This window comes from Mustela erminea, chromosome 5, assembly GCF_009829155.1.
Source record: "Mustela erminea isolate mMusErm1 chromosome 5, mMusErm1.Pri, whole genome shotgun sequence".
NCBI classification, from domain to species: Eukaryota; Metazoa; Chordata; class Mammalia; order Carnivora; family Mustelidae; genus Mustela; species Mustela erminea.
In genome coordinates, this window is record NC_045618.1 from 51,512,909 (window position 1) to 51,536,737 (window position 23,829).

Below are 23,829 nucleotides of genomic sequence, written 5' to 3' on the forward strand. Positions count from 1 at the left end.
GAGAGTCAATTATCTTATGGTTTCACTTATTTGTGGAGCATAACAAATAACTTGGAGGACATGGGGAAATGGAGAGGAGAAGGGAGTTGAGGGAAATTGGAAGGGAGATGAACCATGAGAGACTATGGACTCTGAAAAACAACCTGAGGGTTTTGAAGGGGCGTGCGGGTAGGAGGTTGGGGGAGCCAGGTGGTGGGTATTATGGAGGGCATGTATTGCATTGAGCACCGGGTGTGGTATATAAACAATGAATTCTTTTACGCTGAGAAAAAAGAAATAAAAGCAAAAACAAAACCAAAAAAAAAAAACCTCAAAATGAAGTTCCTTGTGCTAAGCCCCATATCACCAAATTGAGACTTAATTCCAGTTTTGACTCTCCCAGTAATTGGAACCTGCTTGTTCAGCACTAGTTAGATAATCTGCCTGATAGATCCCTGCCATTCCCTAAAGGAAAATAACTTTGCAAGACCGGACCTGCTTTTTTTGCTTAGTGTATCATCGCTATTCCTGCTTCCTCCTGCCTATAAACATCTTTCATTTTGTACAGCTCCTTGGAGCTCCTTTCTCTCTGCTAGATTGGATGCTGCCTGATCCGTGACACTGAATAAAACCAATAAGTTAAAAACTTACTCAGTTAAGAAGTCCTTAGCTGTCTCAGTCAGAGGAGTATGTGATTCGTGATATCTGGGTTGTGGTTTTGAGCACCACTTGGGTGTAGAGATTACTAAAAGTAAATAAACTTAAAAAAATCCGAAAGTTATTTTTTTTTAATTTACTCAGTGAAGTATTTTTTACAGTGGCAGTACACTACTATACATTTGAAATTTGATAACAGGGTAAATACTAAGTGTTCTTACAACACACATGAAGGAATCTCTATGGGAGGTGATAAATTTGTTAATGAGTCTGATTGTAGGGAGAATTGCATAAGGTATAAGTATACCAAGTTAATTTTTTAAAAAGATTTCTTTCTGTACCTGCTGTAACTCAAATTTCAGTTTTGTCCTTACATAGACACACACACACACACACACACACACACACACTCTCTCTCTCTCTCTCTTCCTTTCCTTAGCAGCTGGCATCTGCAAATAACACTGTTCCCCAGTTTGTTTAAAAGAGTCAAAGGTAGAAGGAAGGGGCATGGGAATTGAGAAAAATCATTCTCTCTGGAGCAAATGAGATAAGGGGTTCTGTGTCATGGTTATGGATGTGGTGGGCGTTAGCCTTTGACCAGAGTATATGAGGATAGTAAGGTACGTGCATGCTTATAAACTGCAGAGGGTAGGAGGAAAAAAAAAAATCCCCCTACAAGAACCTTAGCACAGCCTTCTCAGATACCTGCATAGACACCTTCTCAGATAGCCTTAGCATAGACTTCTCAGATACCTGCAGTTCAAGTCCTTTATTACAAGGAAAATATGAAAGATGTTTCTGTCAGGAAGAGTGAATGAGTCTTAAATGATGTTATATATTTCTAATATACTGACTTACTTAAGAGATTGAAAAGTCTGGGAAGAGAGAAAGTGAATCTATTATTTCATGATGCTGTTAGATCCCAGCACAACAAGGGAGCCAGATTATCCAGATAGGGCTCTCATTTTGCCAGCATGCATTTCCAAATTTCTAATGCTTCTCCCAACAGTTAACTTTTGGGAATAACCAAAAGCAGTTACTTTCAAAACTCTCCTTGTGATGAAGTGGAAAAAAACCTGGACTAAGAGACAGTTCAACTGGATTTTTGCCTCAGCTTTTCCACTATTTATCTGACAGTCAGATGAATAGACAAATACACTATATGCTAATAACTGTAAATAGCTCTCTGGCTGTGGTGGAGGAGATGCCAGAGGAAGATGAGGAGCCAGTAGAGAGGAGGCCACAACACCAGAGCTGATTGTGAGGATTAACGAGAAGTTAGGTGAAGAGGATGGTAAGGTCATCCCAAAGAAGGAACTGTGTGCAAACCCGAGGCCAGACACATGCTTTCTGGATCCATTTTGAAAGCATAAGCAAAGCTAGAGTTGTATGAGTTGCATAATGAAGTTGGCCTCCATTATTTTGTTATCTACTTATGTTTTATGTACCTCTATTTTTTTCTTTGAAATATTTATCTATTTGAGAGAGAAAAATGAGAGAGAGAGAGAGAGAACTTGAATAGGTGGAGGGGCAAAGGGAGAGAATTCCCAGGTAGAATTCCCACCAAGCATTTAGCTGGATTGGGGTTCTATCCCCCCATCCATGAGATCAGGACCTGAGCTGAAACCAAGAGCCAGAGGCTCAGTTGCCTGAGCCATCCAGATTCCCCTGATTTACTTACCTCTAAACCCCAAGCACGATTAGTCATTAACTCTGCCTGTTCATTCCTACTCCCTGTTAACCCACTGATTGTAGAAACATAACAGAGACCAGGCAGTAACACGTGTTTTGATGTATCTGATCCCAGATCCCACATAGTGCCTTATTGTGATGAGGAAGCAAAAGGCTAGCTGAGGACAAAGCAGAAGGTGACACCCACAACCTTCCCCCGCCGCCGCATGTGATATGAGTGACATTTCCCAGACATTCTTGGCTGCCCTAAAGGAAGAACAAATATTTACTGATAGAGATCACAGTTCTGCAGGACAGAAGTCTCCCTCAGTTTACAAACGTCCTAGTGATTTTCAAGGAAGAAGCTTTCTTATCAAGAGCCTAACTTCTAAGAGACCCATAACTCAAGTTTCCTAAAGCCCTAACATCACCCTATCCACCATAACATTGAGGATGGCTGAGGCAGAAGGAAACGTAAATAAAATTGAATTCCTTCTAAACCTAAAGCTCATTGCCAAGGACATGTGACAGGTGGAGTGTCACATTCCACCAGGAAACTTCCAATGGGGTTCACGTTGGTACCTCATTACAGGGAAAAACAGTTTGGCTTGACAAAAGTAGGTCTCCATTTTCCTGAGAGTCTTCTTTACCATGTGACAGCCCTCCTGAACACCCTCTTTGTCCTTGCCTCCACAACTCCTGAATATATAATCAGCCTCTCCTTGGGGCTGCAGTGCAGCAGCTCTTTCTTCCCATAGGTCCTGTCCCTGTGCTTTAATAAACCACCATTTTGCACCAAAGACATCTCAAGAATTCTTTCCTGGTTGTTGGCTCCAGACTCCACCCCACTGAAACTCACCTATATTCCAAAACTTCATCCATTGTCCACAAGAATGCTAACCTCTAAATTGTTTCAAGGAGACTCCCCAACAAGGATCAAGAAACCCCTTACTTTCCTTTCATGTATATAAGTTGTATCTAAGCTCACAGGACAAGGCAGTTTTGGGAATGATCCCCTGCTTTCTTCTTGGGCTGCCCTCTTGACTCTAAAGCTTTCATTGTATTAAATCCAGTGTCTTAGAATTTGGCTTACTGCACTTTAGGTACATGGACAAGTTGAAGGCTGGTAAGAGAGATGCATAGGCATGAAGGAGAAGGGTCAGTTGAGGGTGTTTGCCTCTTGAACCTCTTCTTACTTTCCACTGGTGCTGTAAATCCCTTATTTGGATACTTGTTGTCTCTTGGAAAGCTCACAGAAACGTTTTCTACAGGGACTCCCTGCCTCTAGCCTCTTTTCCTTCCAATGTGTGCTACATATCCCTTCCAGACTAGTGTTTCTTGAGCATAAATAGAATAAATAGAATAGTAGAACACTCTTGCTTTTAGTGAATTGAGGGATTATCTACAGGATAAAAATTATGCCTTTAGAGCAAAATTGCAAGATACAAGGATAATATACAAAAATCAATTGCTTTCATAGATACCAGCAATGAATGAATAAAATTTGAAAAAAAAATTTACATCCACACCAAGGAAAAAAATGAAAAACATAGACATAAATCTACTAAAAATTGAACAAGATCAATATGAAGAAAACTACAAAACTCTGCTGAAAGAAACAAAGAAAGTCTAAATACATGAGGAGATCTTCCTTGGTCATGTGGAAGGAAACAAGACCATGTCACCCCAAATTATGGCTCTTTGAGACAAAAATTTGTTGGCACTAAAGGCACTCAAGAATCAAAAGGCAGGGGCATCTGGGTGGCTTAGTTGTTAAGCATCTGCCTTTGGCTCTGGTCATGATCCCAGGGTCCAGGGTTCAAGCCCCTCATTGGGCTACCTGCTCGGCTGGAGGCCTGCTTCTCCTTCTTCCATTTCATCTACTTGTGTTCCTTCTCTCACTGTGTTCCTCTCTGTCAAATAAATAAAATCTTAAGAAAAAAAAAAAAAGAATCACAAGGCAGAAAGGCTCTCCCTTTTTTGCCTAAAGGCAGGAAATAACAGCATCTGGGTTGCTTGAATGGTTGGGGGTCTGTCTTTGGTCATGATTGTCTGTCTTTGGTCATGATCGTGGGGTTGTGGGTCCTGCCCCAAGGCAGGTTCCCTGCTCCATGAGGAGTCTGCTTCCCCCTCTCCTTCTGCCCCTCCCCCTGCTTCTGCTTTCTCTCTCCCACTCCCTCTCAAATAGGTAAAATCAATTAAAAAAAAAAAAGAAATTAAAAAATAATTAATTTTTTAATTTTTTAATTTAAAAAAAACCCCAGTGGGGGGTGCATACTGTCTCCCTAGTCACCAAGGCAATAAAAAAATTCTTCGCCTGACAATTTTTTACCAGCCAGAGGTAGCAGCAGAGGAATCTGGAAACAAACCTGTTAAACTAACCTTTTCTTTCTGGTTACTTCTTCACCATCTACTACCCAAAGACCAAACCCCTTTATCTTGTCAATTCTTCACAAATCTACTGTTATTGTGTCTAAAAGATAAAAAAGCTTCCTCTCTGGTCACTTCTTCAGGTCTTCATTGTCTTGCAAAGGCTACTATGTACAGGTACTGTAAGGCCCTATTCAGCCAGAGCGGCCCCACCCCTGTTGAACTGCCATTTTGTTGTAAAACTTAAATTGACTCTACCCCCCAGGGGAACTTACTTAAAAACAAGTCATGGAAACCAGTCCCAGGTAACAAAGCCCAAAAACAAGGTTGGGTCAGGCCAGGTAGAGACATCCCATCAGTGGGGGGCGCATACTGTCTCCCTAGTTACCAAGGAGTATGGGCCCTGCCCTTTGGGCACCTTTTGGGTACCAATTTTGACCAAGGCGATAGGCTTCAAATATCTACTAGGGTAAATTGTAATTCACTTGGTCACCTAGCATGACTGTGCAGCTTTCTCTGTGTGTTACAATTTCATTGGCCACCTGTGCGATGCCAGGCCCAGCCACATGGCTTTTGCTCTGTAAAAGTTAGTCTGTGAGGGAGAGAGAGGTCTCCCTCTCTGTAAGAGGTGCGGCCCCAAACGTTCGGTTTGATTTTTGATGCTTGGTGCGAAATAAAGCTTTGCTTGACCTTCGCTTTGTATCAGTCTCGCTCCTTTAATCATGGACCCATTATTGGGGGACCCAACAGTACAAGTCTAATCAAATCTCTATGCTTTTCTCTTACTTATCTCTGTCAACTCAATTTTCAGACCCAGCCAAAAACCATAAGAGAGTCAAGGAAAATGGTTTCCTCTCCTACAAGGACATTATTGTTAAAACCCTTAGAACTATTGAATGCAATGAATTAATGCTAATTAAATTGTTGCCTTTAGTTAATAATGAACAATATTGGCTCATCAATTATAGCAAAAGTACCACACTAATGCAAGATGTTAATAAGAGGAAAACTGTGGGCTGTGTGGGTAGGCGAATGGGGAAGGGAGAAGACTATGAAAATTTTCTATACTTTCTATTCACTTTTCCCATAATCCTAAAACTGCTCTGAACCAATCTATTGATTAAAACACACACACATAAGTTGTGTGTGTGCCTAGCACTCATCTAACCTATTGTACAGCCACACACCCCCCTTCTCTTTGTAGTCACACAACTTGATAGCACCCCGAGTCCACTTGCAGAGGAAAACAGTATCAGATTACCCCTGTGCCTGGGCAGGAGTTCCCAACCCTGGCCCCTCTCATCAGAAGTGCCTAAGAGACTTTTAAGAAGGCCTAGATTCCAGGCCTCCTGAAACAGATTCTTTGGGAACCAGGTCTTTTGCATGTCTGTGTTTGATGAGCTTCACGGTGAGTCTCCTACCCATTTCTGGTAAAGAACCATTTTCTCTGATTCACACTGATTTTCACCCAGTGCCCAAGTTCTCAAGACTGGCCTTCTGCCTGATTCCTGAAACAAAGTTTCCACCTTGTCTTAATTCAGGAAGGTGAAAGACAGTCTTGCTACCCCAAGTAAAGTGCAAGACACATTGGGGAGGAGGCAACTGGGAGAGTCTACCTCTGCTCCCTATCTCTCTTAAATTATCACAACTCTTACAAGTGTAGGGGAGGGAAAATATCCATTCCTTCTACCCTTCTAAGTTCTCAGCTGGGCCCCCATAACAAAAACAAACAAACAAACAAATAAACAGACCAAAAAAAACAGATTAACAAGAGAAAAGCATGCACATTTATTTCACATAAGTTTAAGGTGACATGGGAGCCTTCCCTAGGGAAAAAAAGCCCAAAAGAAATGTTTACACCTGAGTGTTTGTGTGCTAGGTTTGAACAATTGTTGGAAGTTGTCGAAAGATGTAATAGAACCAAGGGTATGAACTAAACCCTCTTCCAGGATGGTTTTATGATCTTCTTCTGCAGAAGACCAGTCCTTACTGCACCTGTCTTTTCTCAAATTTCTTCAGGTTAAAAGATTGAATTTGCCAAATTGCCAGATTCTGGAGTAGCATATCCTGAACTCTGTCAGAAGCTCCTAGTGATAAGAATGGACTCTAGTGGTTGGCTTGGTCCTTTTTCCAGCCCTACAATCCTAAAGCAACTTCAGGGCATTTGATGTGTCCATTGTGGGGTTTCTGTAGAAACAAGCCTATATCTTCTCCACACTCCTGCCTAGCTGGAAGGGGATTAGGCTGAAGCCCTGCTATTTGGTCTGTTCCTTCTCTAGACTTTTACATGCTTGCTGAATGGAAAAGGAATAGTGCCAAATTCTTGTCACTGAAATAACAGAACATTAGTATCTTGAATCATACATGATATTCAGCCATATTCAACCTAGAACACTCCCTCTTCCGTGGTTGCTGAGGTCTTTCTTGTCAGGCCCCTGAGAAGTGAGTGGTCAGAACAGTGAGTCAGAGACTGATGCTACCTGATGAACTAGCTCCAAGTTCCTTTGTGAGGTTTAGTTTTATTGTTTCTGCAGAGCTACAATCCTGACTGTCAAAATGGCTCCCAAGACTTAGCCCATTGCTCACTTCGGGCATCTGTTTTTGTCCAGTTGCTAGGTCAGACTATGTTATGACTCCATCTTCTTTCCACACCCGTCATAAGGAACTCTATATATTTTTCTGTATAAGTTGTAAGTTTCCCATATCTGCTAAAGTGAAACTGTCCAAAATGTGGAAATGGACCAAAGAGATGATAGTGTTTCCTTTCATTGGGGTGTCAGTGTTTGTTCACCCTGGGGATGAGCTGACACTACAGAGGTGTATACTTTGGCTTGACTTGCAGGAAACAAAGGAAATTGTGCAAACTGATAAGAGCCCAGATATGTCCTGTCCACCACATTGCAAATGAATTTTGTCTAGTAGAGAATAGAAATGTCCATAAACCAAGATCATAATTGAACTATTTTTACCATGTTACAGGTTTCCTAATTATTAATCCATGAACTGAATAAAATGAGTTATTTATGTGTCTATTCAATGAAATGGTTTGTTTTTTTTAAGCTTCCATAATAGCCACATGTTTTCCTTTTAGAACAAATTCTAGTCTAACCCTTGACATTTTCATGGGTATTATTTCCTTTGCTCAGAATATTCTTTCTAATCTCATCTGCTGGGTTTCTTAACCATCCTACGAAGCCATGCTCAGATATCCTCTCCTCTGAGCTCCTCAGTAAGGCACAGAACTACTGTTTCAGCCTTCATTTGCCCAGATCTTACTAGCTTCCATTGCATTCTATTATACTAATAAATTACCTTATCATTGTAAAAAGTGTACTTGCAAGGTAAATTCAGTTCAAAAATTTCAGATCTGACGTGCCTTGGTGGCACAGTCAGTTAAGCCACCAACTAATCTCGGTTTTGGCTCAGGTCTTGATCTCAGAGTTGTGAGACTGACTACTGAGTAAGGCACTGGGCTCAATGTGAAGTCAGCTTGCAATTGTCTCTTCCTTCCCCCTGCCCTCCTACTCCCACTCTCTCTCCCTCTAAAATAAAAATAAGTCTTAAATAAATAAAAAACTTCAAATCTGCTGTCTCCATCCTCTGCTCCTTACTATAGTTCCTCAAGACAGGATAGCTTTTACAAACCACATATTTATACACTAGCTTTCCCTCCTTCCTTCTAATTGGGCTAGAGTTCCTCTGTTATGCAAGCACAGGAATTAATTTCTCATCCCAGCCAAATTCTTTTTTTAAGATTTTATTATTTATTTGAGAGAAAGGGAGAGCAAGCACAAGGCGGGGAAGAGGGCCAGAGGGAGAGGGAGAAGCAGGATCCCCTCTGAGCATCAAGCCTAATGGGTGCAAACCCAGAGATCAAGACCTGAGTAAAGCGGAGGCTTACCTGTTTAACCAATAAGCCACCCAGGTGCCCCAAACCACATACTTACTCCCTGTCTTCAGGATCTAAATCAACTGTCTGTTCCAAAACACCATTAGTTCATAGTTGAGTATTTAGGTAAGGGAAGAATGTTTTCAGTTCCCCAGCACTTTTCTTTTTTTCTTGATCTATGCTTTCTTTCATGCATTCCAATAGATCATGGGAGAAGTGACTCTAAAGCTACAGTGGATTATTATTCCTACTAGTGGTTATATTTCAGACATTATCTGATGAAATATGGAAACCAACAGAAAATATGTAGTATGCATTGGTTTTTAGGCTTAGAACCTGTGTGTGAAGGACTATGCAGACTCAATGAGGTATCCATTCCACCTCCAACTAAACATAGACCATGGCTTCTAAGGAAATATGTAAAAGCCTTGAGCCAGAGTTTGAAGGGATGGAGAACATTCTTGCTCCAAAGTCCAAAAGACACAGGGGTGGGAGAAGTGGCAGCAGCCTTGTGTTGCTCAATAACCTCAAAGGACACCTGGGCCCAAACAGCTCTCCTGAGAATGCTGGTGAATGCAATCCAGATGGCTCCAGGCTGACAATGACATGACCAAGATCCCAGACACACACACTCAAGGTCATTACAGTGCAGGAGAAAATGATTTTATTGTTGTGAACACAATATCACAAAGCTTGGCAGAAGTTTCAAGATTAAAAATAGGGGGCCTGGGTCTTTCTTTGCTTTCTTCCCTATGGCCTTCCTTAGAAACAGGCAGAGCTCCAAAGCAAGAAAGAATCCTATTTGTTTTTTGTCCCCAATCCTGATCTTGCATCTTGGCCCTCTAATTTTCTCACTCCCCACCTTCTTTCTTTCATGGGAACCATGGGAATCAACAAAGGAAAAGAAAAGGCAGAACGGATCATCAAGAGAACCTGCATTGTAAGAGGGACTTTGGCCTTAATCAAAGTGTAAGTGAACCAGAGGAATGGTTTTATCTAAGTGCACAGGAAGCAGTTTATTGGGAGGGAAGCCCTGTTGATGACGTTCACAGCCAACAACATAGAACCGGTTCTGGAGAGTAGTACTGTAGTTGCAGTTGGGATATGGCCCTCGAGGATGACTGCAGTAAGTCATGCCAATACGATTTGCACTCTTGTAGCAGTTATTCTGGCCATTCCTGCAGGTCATGTTGGTCAAAAGACAAGTAGCAGCCACGTTCTGGAGGGAGGAGTGCAGAAAGGTGTTTTCAGGCTTACAGTGCTGAGTATAATTATTGACACGACTCATTTCCATCTTGTATTGGACAGGACCTGCTCTTATATGCTGAATTTCAAACCATTGAACCCTGGTGACATTTCGAGGCCTAGCAGCAAGTGGCACTGGCCCCCATGATCCCAGCAGCACCAGCAGGAGAAGAAAGGGTCCCAGAAGATCCAGCATCATCTCTTCTGTGTAGGAAGAGAGAGGAAATGGAGAGAATGATAGTAGTAGAAGCCATAAGAGCAAAATTATCATTCACAACTATTTAGTTGTTAAGTTAATTAGTTAGTTAAGTTATTATCATAACTTAACCATTTAGATCCTTAGTGTGCCTTTTAAGATTTCATTGGTCTTTTTTTCTGTTCTTTAAACCATCTTCTCTCTGACATGCATCTCACAATTCTAGGAATGATGTGAAGCCCAGGGAGGAGGAATGTGATAAGATGACTTTTCCTCTGGGGTGCCTGGGTAGCTCAGTGGGTTAAAGCCTCTGCCTTTGGTTCAGGTCATGATCCCAGGTCCTGGGATCAAGCCTCGAATCAGGCTCTCTGCTCAGTGGGGAGCATGCTTCCTCCTCTCTCTCTGCCTGCTTCCCCCCTCCCCCGCCTGCCTCTCAGGCTATTTGTAACCTCTGTCTGTCAAATAAATAAATAAAATCTTAAAAAAAAAAAAAAGATGACTTTTATTCTAAGTGGCAGATTCCATTCTTGTCTTTGTCTTATACCTCCTGGTCCAGAACCTTGTCTCTTCCCTCCTCCCTCCTGGAATATTTCTCCTCCATCTACATCACCTGAACCTTCCGGTCATCATCAGGACTTTACTCTCCCCCAGACTTCTCCTCTTACCAGGTTTCTGTGCTGGGGCTCCTGCTGAGGACAGAGGCCGTGGTTAGTCCCAGGCTTAGAGGCTTTTGTCTGCTGTTCCTCTGCCAGGTATGCAAGCGTGGCCTGCGTGCAGCAGGGAAGGGCTCTGAGCCCTAGGAAAGAGGAAAGGGAAACCCAAGGCTTGGAAGATGCCTTTGTTGTGCAAACCCTCCAACTCACTGTTTAAAGCCAGTAGCCCTGCAGATGCAGGAAGAACAAGCCTACTTAAAGGAACAAAGGAGAAGTGATTACTCCTTAAAGAAGTGTGAGGAAACAATTTCCTTTTGATATGGGTTGAGTGCTTCCTTCTAGATAGAAGCTTCAGTATTTTGAAGCTCTATGATTTCAATCTTTTAGGAGAAAATGCAGGATGTAAATTTGATAGAATTGTTACCATGTACTTGGTAATGTTCCAACAACATTGGTGAGTTCCAACAACAGATTTGAATGAATTATTCATTTATGTGTCCATTTATTGGGCCAGATACTGAGATTGAGGAGATCATGACCTAATGAAAGAGATGGTCACTCACTTAAATAGGGAAATACATTATATATAAGAACTGTCAATAGCTGTAGCGTCTGTGGTGGAAGAGTGCCAGGGGGCTGTGAGGAGCTGACAGAGAGAAGGTCACAGCACATGAACTGGGTTTTGAGGATTAAGTAGAAATTAGGGAAGAGGATGGTAAGGTCATCCCAAAGAGGGAGCTGTGTGTGAAGACAAGGCAAGTTCCTTGGCTTCTAGACCCATTTTGAAAGCATAAGCAATCTATAGTGTATTAGTTGCATTATTAACTTAACTCTATATTGTTTTGTTCCCTACTTAAATACATTTCATGTATCTTTTTTTGTTAAAAAATTATTTATTTATTTGGAGAGAGAGCAAGAGAGAGACAGAGTACAAGTGAATGGAAGGGCAAAGGGAGAGAATCCCCAGGTAGACTCCCCACCTACCACTTAGCCAGATCAGGGCTCAATCTCACCACCCATGAGATTATGACCTGAGCTGAAACCAAAGGTCAGAGGCTCAACTGGCTGAGCCAACCATGTACCCCTGTTTCCCTTATCTCTTAACCTCATGCAGGATTAGTCATTATCTTTGTCTTTTCACTCTTACTCTGTGTTTACCCACTGAGGGTAGAAACATAACAGGAACCAGATAGTAACATTTGTTTTGATGTATGGGATCCCAGGTCCCAAAGAGCACCCCAGTGTGCACAAGAATGAGTACAACCAGAGTGTTTCAAGGACCTCCCAACTAGTTTCAAAAAACACCTTATCTACCTTTCATGCATGTAAGTTGCCTCTACGCTCAACAGAGCAAGGCAGCTTTGGGAATGATCCCCTGTTTTCTCCTTGGGCTGCCCTCTTGACTCTAAAGCTTTCTTTGCTTTAAATCCAGTGTCTCAGAATTTGGCTTACTGCATATTGGGTACATGGACAAGTTGGAGTTTGGTAAGAAAGACACCCATAGGCATGAAGGAGAAGGGCCAAATTAGGGTGTTGGCCTCTCGAAACTTTTCTTACTTTTCCATTGGTACCATAAACCCCTTATTTGGAAATGTGTAGTTTCTCAGAAAAGCCTCCCAAAGGGTCTCCCTGCCTCTAGCCTCTTTTTCTTCCAATGTATTCTACGTATCCCTTTAGGGTTAATACTCCCTGAGCATAAATAGAATAGTAGAACACTCTTGCTTTTACTGCCTTCAATTATCTACAGGATAAAAATGATGTCTTTTTAGAGCAAAACCATAATATTCAAGGTTAATATACAAAAATCTATTGCTTTCTTAGATACCAGCAATGAGTGATTGAAATTTGAAAAAAATTTACAACAGCTCCAAAAAAAAAAGAAAATATAGACATAAATCTACTAAAAAGTGAACAAGATCAATATGAGGAAAACTGCAAAACTGCGATGAAAGAAATTAAAGAAAATATATTTTTAAAAAAAGAAGGGGGGCGCCTGGGTGGCTCAGTGGTTTAAGCCTCTGCCTTTGGCTCAGGTCATGATCCGGGTTCTGGGATCAAGCCCCGCATTGGGCTCTCTGCTCAGCGGGGAGCCTGCTTCCTCCTCTCTCTCTGCCTGACTCTCTGCCTACTTGTGATTGTAAAGTTTTCCAACGAAATAAACACAACACCAGGCGAAGTGGGTGTAAGGCAAGGTTTATTAAAAACGCTCTCCGGTGAAGTTTCAGGGCTCAGGAGAAGGGGAGCCAGGAAAGTTGCGCCAGGAGGAGGTAGGCACCCTCGGGCGAGGTTCAGCGACTCTGGAAAGCACAGTGGCGGAAGTTGCGCCCAAGGCAGGGAGGAGGGGGCTTTTAAGGGGTCTTGGGGAAAGCTCAGGGGTCTTCTGGCAAGTTTCCCTTATTTGGATATCCCGCCTGCTCATCGGGATCCCATTGGTCCACAGAAGCCCAGGGCGGGGGTCTCAGATTCCTGCTTGGGCCTTTGTTCTCCTGTCCGAGCTTAGGTTTTGTGGTAGGAACTTTTCGCCATCTTTAGTAGCCCTTCCTGCCAGCCCAACAGTGATCTCTGTCAAATAAATAAATAAAATATTTTTAAAAATAAATAAAAAAAATTTTAAAAAGGACATATTCCTTGTCCATGCTGAAGGAAAGAAGACTATGTCAAACCAAAATATTTCTCTTTGACATAAAAATTATTTAGCACTAAAGGCACTCAAGAATCAAAATGCAGAAAGGGCTCTCCCTTTTTTGACTAAAGGCAGAAAATAAATTATTTTCCTGATGATCATATCTTACCAGTTAGAGGTGGTACCAGAGCAGCCTGCAAACAAACCTTGTAAAACTAATCCATTTCTTTCTAGTTACTTCTTCACCATTTACTAGCCACACATCAAACCCTTTATCTGGTCAATTCTTCACAAATATATTGTTTCTTTGTCTAAAAGGTTTAAAAGCTTCCTGTTCTGGTCATTTCTTCGGGTCTTCATTCTCTTGCGAAGGCTCCCACGTACATGTGAAAATTTAATCAAATTTGTATGCTTTTCTCCTATTCATCTCTGTCAGTTCAATTTTCAGACCCAACCAGAGACCATAAGAGAGCTGAGGAAAATGCTTTCCTCTCCTACAATGACATTATGCATTGTCAAAACCCCTAGAGCTATTGAATGCAATAAATTAATGCTAATTAAATTGTGGACTTTAGGACACCTGGGTGTCTCAGTCACTTAAGTGTCTGCCTCCTGTTGATGTCATGATATCAGAGTCCTGGGATGGAGCTCCATGTTGGGCTCCGTGCTCAGTGGGGAGCCTAATTCTCCCTCCCCTTCTGCCACTCCCCCTGCTTTTGCTCTCTCATCTTCTTTCTCTGTCAAATAAATATGTAAATTTTTTTTAAAACTGTGGACTTCAGTTAATAATAAATATTGGCTCAGCAATTGTCACAAAATTATTACAGTAATGCAAGATGTTAATAATAAGAAAAGGGGTGCCTGGGTGGCTCAGTTGGTTGCGCAACTGCCTTCGGTTCAGGTCATGGTCCTGGAATCCTGGGATCAAGTCCCGCATCAGGCTCCCTGCTTAGCAGTGAGTCTGCTCTCCCTCTGAGCTCTCCACTCTCACACTCTTGTCTCTCAAATAAATAAAAATGTTAAAAACAAAAAACAAAAAACTTAGCAACATGAAAATCATTGGTAACTTTGGGAGGAGGAGTTTTGGGGAAGGGGTGTGTGTGGAAACCTGAATGATTTAATAGAAAGTGGGAGGAGACAGAATTTAAAAATAATAATAATCATCATCATAGGAAAAATGAGGACTGTGTGGATAAGAGAGCACAGAAGGGAGAAGCCCATGAGACTTGTCTATACATTCTTTCTTTCCTCTCTCTTTAGACTTTTATATGCCTGCTGAGCCTGATGCAGAGCTCTATTCTGGTTTTCTGGAAACATAATCTGAGCCTTATACAGACCCTTAACTTGCTGAGCCAACCAGCTGCCTAAGAGAATGCTTTTATACATTGGTTCCAAAGAAGTTTGATTGGGTTGGTGCCAGAAAACTAATCTTGAATAAACACAATTGGTTGCAAAGGCAATCACAATGCAAAGTCCAATAGATACTGTAGCAAGATGCAGGTGTTCTGTATAGCCTTAGAGTCTTTATGGTTTAGACCAGTTCAAATTTCATGATGCCACCCGGTGAGGGTGTGCATAAAGGCTACCTCCTTAATGATCTCCATGCTCCATTTTAAACCCCCACGACATAAGTAACCTTGTTTATTTTTATTTTGGCGTAAACTCTATCCCTAACATGACCCTAGGATCAGCGTCACCTGCTCTACCAACTGAGCTAGCCAAATATCCCATAAGTGACTTTATTTATTTCACCTTTGATGGGGGCAGAGGGAAATTATTTTTTTCTGCTTTTTAGTCAGAATGTTAAGTTTATGCCCAGAACTTCTCTTCAAAGCATATCTGCCATTCTGGTGTATAGTCTCTTGATTCTCTCTTTAAATGGGAACTATGTCATCAGGATTAGAAAGAGAAATACTGGCATTTATAGAGACTCATTGGTGTTTCTATACAAAATCTCTGGTGCACCTCAAAACCAAGCTCAAGTCAAGCATTCCTTGAATAACAGGGACTCATATGCTGATAGACTGACTGGGGGCTATATCATGACCACATTATGAAGGAGTTCACATTAGTTTTGTCTTTCCACAATGTCAGCTTTAGTCAAACATAAAGCAAAGTTAACTCACAATTAGAAAGCAGGTTCAGGGTTCCCAATTCAATTGCTTTTCACCATGTGATTCATGTTGGCTTCTTATACAGCACACAGAGCAGGGCAGAAGACAAACCACAGCAGAAAACAGATATCAGAAGGATGTAGTAAGGTAATGAACCAAACTCGAAGTCAGTCTGTGGGCGCACAGCTGAGATAAGGCCTTGGTCAGGTCCTGGTTGGCTCTGGGCACTCACTGATTCCTATGTTCCAGCAGGGAAGGATCTCAGCTCTGTCTGGAGATTAACAGAGTAGAGCCTTTGGAGGCAGTTGCCTTTTTAGGTGGTCTCTGACATAGAGGGGTAAGGTCTGAAGAGTCTGACAGTTTGCTGTCTAATCCTTCTCTTTCTAAAGGGACTGAATTGGTTTCAGGCCCCTGCAGACCTTTTTTGGTTCTGCTCCTTATTCGTTCTGGGATGTCAGCTGACACTGGTCCCAGGGAATTTCTGCTAGCTCCAGTACATTTAACAACTGTGTCATGGCTTGACACAGGGTCCCACTTGACGTGAGGGACTCCATCTTGCTCTCTACAGGTCGTCTCAGATCTCGATCCATAAGTCTAACTACCCTCTGGTATTTTGGGGTGAAGGAGGAGAGTAAAAAGATAGGAATTCTGGACACATAGGTTTGGAGGACTGGAAAGACGACTCTGAGAAAAATTAAGATGGCCATCGCATGGCCATATATCCATAGCCCTTCCTAACAAGTTCATAGGAGCCACTGAAGACCTAAATCAGGTAGTGACTGTGAGTGCAGAGAGAGGCAGCAGGGAGAAGCTAAGAGGGCTGACCTGTGAAGGGGCAAGCTCAGAGAGAGGTCCACAGGTGTCCAAGGCATCCTATTTCCCAGTGTGTTATAGGTCCTCAGCCAGGAATTTTGAGAATCGAAGGAAGCAATACATGTGGGTGTAGTTTTGTAAACAATAAAGTGTTAATGTTGATCTATATTATTTATAATATCATCATAATGTTGCTCTACTCCAGTCACTGTGAGTTTTAACTGGTTAACTCAGTGTTTCTGAAATAAGTGTGATATTCTACTTTTGATGTGGAAGACAAATTATTGTGAACCCAAAGCAGACATCCAACATTCAACTATGAGCTCAGCCGTAAGCACTAAGGCTTCTTTGAAATGAAGTCATTAGGAAGCACCCTAAACTGACTGTAGGAACATATCCCTTTATCTCTGCAGAAATCAACTACCAAAGCAGCCCAGGCAAGTCAGTTAACCCTTGTTTCTGAGAGCTGTTTAGTGGGCCTCCTTCCTTGAGGTCTGTCTACCAGCTTCTGTAACAGACACTGCTTGGGTTGTGGCTTCTAATTTGAGTTCCTAAAGACATATTATCCCTTGAATATAAATTTAAAATCATTTGTAACTTCTATCCTTTCTTAAACATTTACCTTGATTTAACTCCTTTCTATTAATTCTTTGATATTTCCTTTTGTTAACCATCATTCAATTTTTTCAGTGTTTTGGTACAACAGTTTCTCAAAACCATAATAATATATAAATGTCCTCATGGAGACTCTAATAATGTCTTAGGATGTCTGAATCTGGAAATCACGGGCTTCCAAGACTCCATGGAAGGAATTGGTAGAGGCATAAACCAGTACGGAGTATTAACCTCAAAAAATAAGCTACCAGGTATTTTACCTACAAAAATGTGCTTATTCAGGAATAGCAGAGAACTGCAATCAGGGACAAGCAGGTTACAGCAGAAGTGTAGACAAGTGCCTGAACAAAGAGGAACACTTTTTTCCAGAGGAAAGGAAGACATTTGGAAGGCTGTTTTAAACAGAAAGTCCGTTGGAGCAAGCAGGAAGTTGTAAGTGTGGTAGATTAGCTTTGGCTGGGTTGTGACAGACTCAGTTGGCTGGACAGTTCAGAGCAGGGTGGGGAAGCCTATCTTCCTGCTGGACTGATAAAGTAGTTTGCCTTGCAAAGTAGTTTTTTCCTGTTGGATCTGTAAATCCTATGAGAGATAGGGCATGAGAGCGCCCCCTGCTGGCCACCACAGCCATTCTAAACCAGGTTTCCATTATTATTTTTCACGGGGAGGGAAAAAAATTAACATCTTTATTTTCACTAACCTGCCACTGAGATTTAAAAATTCCTTCAGTTCTGGGGGCACCTGACTGGCTTATTCGGGAGAGTATGCAACACTTGATAATGGGGATGTGTGTTCAAGCCCCACATTGGATGTAGAGTTGACTTAAATAAATACAACTTATTTAATATTATTATTATTATTATTATTATTATTATTATTACTAACTTATTGTTCCTTTGTATAAACCCCCTGAAGTGGGATTTCTGGATCATATTGTAGTTCAATATTTTTAAAGATTTGTATATTTGTTTGCGGGTGGGGGAGAGGTATAGCAAGAGAGTGAGAGAGAGGAAGAATTGCAAGCAAACTCCCAAATGAGCACAGAGTTCAATATGGGGCTTGATCTCCCAACCCTGAGAACATAATCTGAGTCAAAATCAAGAGACAGACACTTAACTGACTGAATCACCCAGGTGCCCCAATACTTCTATGTTTAACAGTTTTCCATAATATCGGCACCAATTTACATTCCCACCAATAGCATACCAGGGTTCTCTTTTCTCCGTATCCTCACTGTCTTGTGTTAGCCTCAAGTATTGGAGAGTGATGCCATCAACTAGGGCATGTACATTGCCTTCACTGTTCGTTTTCCCATCCTGAGCTGATCTTGTGGCTGATAGATCTTGTGATAGATTTGTTAATCAGCCCTTGTTGCTCTTAGGTTGATTGCAAGATACACCTCAGCAACAACCCTCAGCGAGCTTTGAAAAAGTGAGGCTTATAAGCCTCATTTTGGGGGGAGGTACATGGAACAGCCAAAGTCACACAGTGAGGTCTTGAGTAGAGAAAGAGTGCAAGTGCAGAGACTTGGGGCTCTGCCTTTATTGGAGTCAAGGGTGGGATCCCCAGGATTTTGAGGTTTCACTTTTCATTGGTAAATTTAAAACATAAGAGTGGGAATGAAAGCATGGGAAAGGAAAAGGGGGGGGTGACACAAATGGTCAGTTATCTAGGTCACCCAGAGCCAAAGGGGGTGCATCATGGGTGGGATGGCATTGCTCTTAGCTAGCTGTACAGCCAGCAATGTGTGTATTTGAGATGGATGTCTTTGAAACAAACGGATGCCTTGGCAATCAAAAGCTTCTTGTCAGGCACATAATGATACACTTACACCACTTCTTATATATTTTTTTTAAAGATAACCATCCTTTATCTGATGTGTGGTGACACTTCATTGCAGTTTTGACCTGCACTTCCTTGATGGTTTGTGATGGTGAATGGCTAAAGAAAACATGGTATAAACATACAATGGAATGTTATTCAGCCTTTAAAGGGAAGGAAGTCCTGTGATTTTGGACAACATGGATGGACCTGGTGGACATTATGTTGAGTGAAATAAGTCAGACATTGAAAGAAAAATACTGTCTGATCTCACTTATATGTGGAATCTACAGTAGTAAGACTCATAGAAGCAGAGTACAGTGGTGGTTTCTAGGGCTTGGTGGTAGGGGAAATGGGAAATGTTGGTCAAATTTCAGTTTGGCAACTGAATAAATTATGAAGATCTGATGTGTAGCATAGTGACTACAGGAATGTAAAACTTCACAATGGAATTCCTTGTGCTAAGCCCCACATCACCAAATTGAGACTTAACTACAGTTTTGACTCTCCCAGAAGGCAGGACCTGCTTTTTCAGCACTAGTTAATCTGCCTGATAGATAGATCCCTGCCATTCCCTAAAGGAAAGTAACTTTGCAAAAACTGAACTGCATTTTTGCCTAGTATAGCATCCTTCCTGCTTCCTCCTGCCTATTAATGTCTTTCATTTTGTACAGCTCCTTGGAGCTCCTTTCTCTCTGCTGAATTGAATGCTGCTTGATCCATGAATCATTGAATAAAGCCAGTTAAGATCTTAAAAATTTACCTAGTTAAAAAGCCCCTCCCTGAGGTATACTTCGAATTCTTCCAGAAGGCAAAGCCCAGTTTGCTGACATTGAACCCAAATTTGATAGACTGCTGTTTTTCTGGTCTGACCGTCGCAACCCTCATGAAGTACAACCAGCATATTCTACAAGGTACGCAATAACTGTTTGGTATTTTGATGCAGATGAGAGAGCGCGAGCTAAAGTAAAATATCTAACAGGTGAAAAAGGTGTGAGGGTTGAACTCAATAAGCCTTCCGATTCCATCAGTAAAGACGTCTTATAGAGCCTTCAATCCAGCAATACCCCACTCCACCTACAAGAATTGTTGACACTCTTTGTTAACTTGTGAATATGAATAAAGAAAAATAGACAACCAGTTGGCATTTTAATAAGGAAACAGAAACAACTTGGTCGTGTTGCCTCAGAAAGAAGATTGTGACTGTGACTTTGTACTGCATGACTTTCCAAACCTGTGATCTCATGGGAAGGATACAAGCTACCGGCTGAAAATGGGGGTGACACCTGGATGTGAAATAAGTGCCCTAGGTAGAAGTTTTTCATTCTTATATTTTGCCAGATCTGTCATCTAGATGAGTTCATTTCATCTCTCCCTTTTTTATATAGTCAAGTTTGAATTTGAAGTAATTTTTGTATGATCAGGTACAATACATCAAAACTGAATTGAGAAAAAAGTACAGTATTACTCCCCCAAATAGCATCGATCTATTTTTGTAAACTTCTTCGTACTATTAAATTTTGCCCTAAAAAAGAAAAAAAAAAAAAAAAAAAGCCCCTCCCTGGCTCAGTCAGAGGAGCATGTGACTCTTGATCTCAGGTTGTCGTTTTGAGACCCACTTGGGTGTTTGGATTACTTTAAAAAAAAAAAAAGAAGAAGAAGAAGAAGAAGAACTTCAGAAAAAGAAAGTTATTTAAAAACAATTTGCTCAGTTAAATTTTCTTAACAAGTGGCAATACAGTACTATAGTCTTGAAATCTGTTCTGATAAATCCTCAGTGTTCTTACCACACACACAAAGATTCCCTATGTCAAGTGACAGATTTGTTAATCAGTTATTTGTTAATAAGTAATAGATTTGTAGGGAGAATTTCACAATGTATATGTATACCAAATTAATTTTTTTTAATTTTTTATTTCTTTTCAGCGTAACAGTATTCATTGTTTTTGCACCACACCCAGTGCTCCATGCAATCCGTGCCCTCTATAATACCCACCACCTGGTTCCCCCAACCTCCCACCCGTTACCCCTTCAAAACCCTCAGATTGTTTTTCAGAGTCCATAGTCTCTCATGGTTCACCTCCCCTTCCAATTTCCCTCAACTCTCTTCTCCTCTCCATCTCCTCTTGTCCTCCATGCTATTTGTTATGCTCCACAAATAAGTGAAACCATATGATAATTGACTGTCTCTGCTTGACTTATTTCACTCAGCATAATCTCCTCCAGTCCCATCCATGTTGATACAAAAGTTGGGTATTTATCCTTTCTGATGGAGGCATAATACTCCATAGTGTATATGGACCACATCTTCCTTATCCATTCGTCTGTTGAAGGGCATCTTGGTTCTTTCCACAGTTTGGCGACCATGGCCATTGCTGCTATAAACATTGGGGTACAGATGGCCCTTCTTTTCATTACATCTGTATCTTTGGGGTAAATACCCAGGAGTACAATGGCAGGGTCATAGGGAAGTTCTCTTTTTAATTTCTTGAGAAATTCCCACACTGTTTTCCCAAAGTGGCTGCACCAACTTGCATTCCCAGCAAAAGTGTAAGAGGGTTCCCCTTTCTCCACATCCTCTCCAGCACATGTTGTTTCCTGTCTTACTAATTTTGGCCATTCTAACTGGTGTAAGGTGGTATCCCAACGTGGTTTTAATTTGAATCTCCCTGATGGCTAGTGATGATGAACATTTTTTCATGTGTCTGATAGCCATTTGCATGTCTTCATTGGAGAAGTGTCTGTTCTTATCTTCTGCCCATTTTTTGATATGATTGTCTGTTTTGTGTGAGTTGAGTTTGAGGAGTTCTTTATAGATTCTGCATATCAACCTTTTGTCTATACTGTCATTTGCAAATATCTTCTCCCATTCCGCAGGTTGCCTCTTTGTTTTGTTGACTGTTTCCTTTGCTGTGCAGAAGCTTTTGATCTTGATGACGAGAGACAAGATGGAGGGGAAGTAGGAGGAGGTGCCATTTCAACCTATACCAAATTAACTTTTAAAAAATTTCTTTCTGCATCTGATCTAACTCAAATAATCTCAGTTTAACACACACACACACACACACACACACACACACACACACACTTCATTTCCTTTGCAGTTAGTGTCTGCATACATCTCTATTCCCCAATTTGTTTAAAATAGTCATAGGGAGGGGGAACACACCTCAATATCATAAAATCCATCTACAAATAGCCCACAGCAAATGTCATTCTCTTGGGAAAAAACTGAGAGCTTTTCCCCTAAGGTCAGGAACATGACAGGGATTCCCACTCTTACCTCTTTTGTTCAACACAGTTCTAGAAGGCCTAGACTCAGTAATCAGACAACAAAAAGAAATAGAAGGCATTCCAATTGGCAAAGAAGACATCAAGCTCTCTCTCCTCGCAGATGACCTGAAACTTTATTTGGAAAACCCAAAAGACTCTACCCCAAATTACTAGAACTCATACAGCAATTCAGCAAATGGCAGGATACAAAATCAATGCACAGAAATCAGTTGCATTTCTATACACTAACAAATGTGATTGAATAAAGAGAAATAAAGGGATCACTTCCACTTATAATAACACCAAAGACCATCAGATACCTAGGAATAAACCTAACCAAAGAGGCAAAGGATCTATACTCTAGAGACTATCGAACACTTATGAAAGGAATTGAGGAAGACAAGAAGAGATGGAAAAACATTCCAGGCTCATAGACTGGAAGAGCAAACATTGTGAAAATGTCTGTGCTGCCCAGAGCAATTTACACTTTCAATGCAATCCCTATCAAAACACCACTGACATTTTCCACAGAGCTGGAACAAACAATCGTAAAATTTGAATGGAACAAGAACAGATCCTGAATCACCAGGGGATTGTTGAAAAAGAAAACCAAAGTTGGGCTCATCACTTCAATGCCTTACTTCAAGCTATATTACAAAGCTGTGATCATCAAGACAACATGGTATTGGCACAAAAAATAGACACATAGACAAGTGGAACAGAATAGAGACCCCAGAAATGGACTCTCCACTCTGTGGGCAACTAATTTTCAGCAAATCAGAAAAGACTATCCAACAGAAAAAAAGAGAGTCTCTTCAATAAATGGTGCTGGGAAATTGGACACCCACACGCAGAAGAATGAACCTGGACAATTCTCTTATACCATATATAATAATAAACTCAAAATTGATGAAAGACCTACATGCAAGACAGGAATCCATCAAAATCCTGGAGGAAAACATAGGCAGTAACTTCTTCAACGCTGGCCACAACAACCTCTTTTAAGGCATGTCTCTGAAGGCAAGATAAACAAAAGCAAAAATGAACATTTGGGACTTTATCAAGATAAAAAGCTTTTGCACAGCAATGGAAACAGTCAACAAAACTAAGTGGCAACCCACGGGATGGACGAAGATATTTGCAAGTGACATTATAGATAAAGGGCTGGTATCCAATGTCTATAAGGAAATTATCAAACTCAACACACAGGGAACAAATAATCCAGTCAATAAATGGGCAGAAGACATGAACAGACATTTCTACAAACAAGACACCCAAATGGCATGAAAAAGTGCTCAACATTGGTTGGCATCAGGGAAATACAAATCAAAACCACAATAAAATACCACCTCACCAATCAGATAGGCTAAAATTAACAAATCAGGAAACAACAGGTGTTGGCAAGAATGTGGAGAAAGGGGAATCCTCTTACACTGTTGGTGGGAATGCAAGCTGGTGCAGCCACTCGGGAAAACAGTATGGAGATTCCTCAAAACGTTGAAAATAGAGCTACCCTATGACCCAGCAATTGCACTACTGGGTATTTACTGCAAAAATACAAATGGTGTGATCTGAAGGGGCACCTGCACCCCAGTGTTTATAACAGCAATGTCCACAATAGCCAAACTATGGAAAGAGCCCAGACACCAAAAAATGAAATCTTGCCAATTGGAATGATGTAGCTAGAACCAGAGGGTACTATGCTAAGCAAACTAAGTTAGTCAGAGAAAGACAATAATATGATCTCACTGATACATGGAATTTGAGAAACAAGGCAGAGGATCAAAGGTGGAAAGAAGAAAAAAATGAAACAATATGAAACCAGATAGGGATGCAAACCATAAGAGACTCTGAAAACCAGGAAACAAACTGAGGATTGTTGGAGTGGAGGGGGTGGGAGAGATGGGGTGGCT

At 41.2% G+C, this 23,829-nt stretch overlaps 1 long non-coding RNA gene across 1 annotated transcript; it reads left to right on the forward strand.

The window, feature by feature from the left end:
* The first annotated feature begins 19,442 nt into the window (after window positions 1-19,442).
* LOC116590815 lies at window positions 19,443-20,196 on the forward strand. Its single transcript, XR_004285755.1, has 2 exons — window positions 19,443-19,557; window positions 19,626-20,196. It is a non-coding gene; the product is annotated as an uncharacterized LOC116590815 (long non-coding RNA).
* The last annotated feature ends 3,633 nt before the right edge of the window (window positions 20,197-23,829 follow it).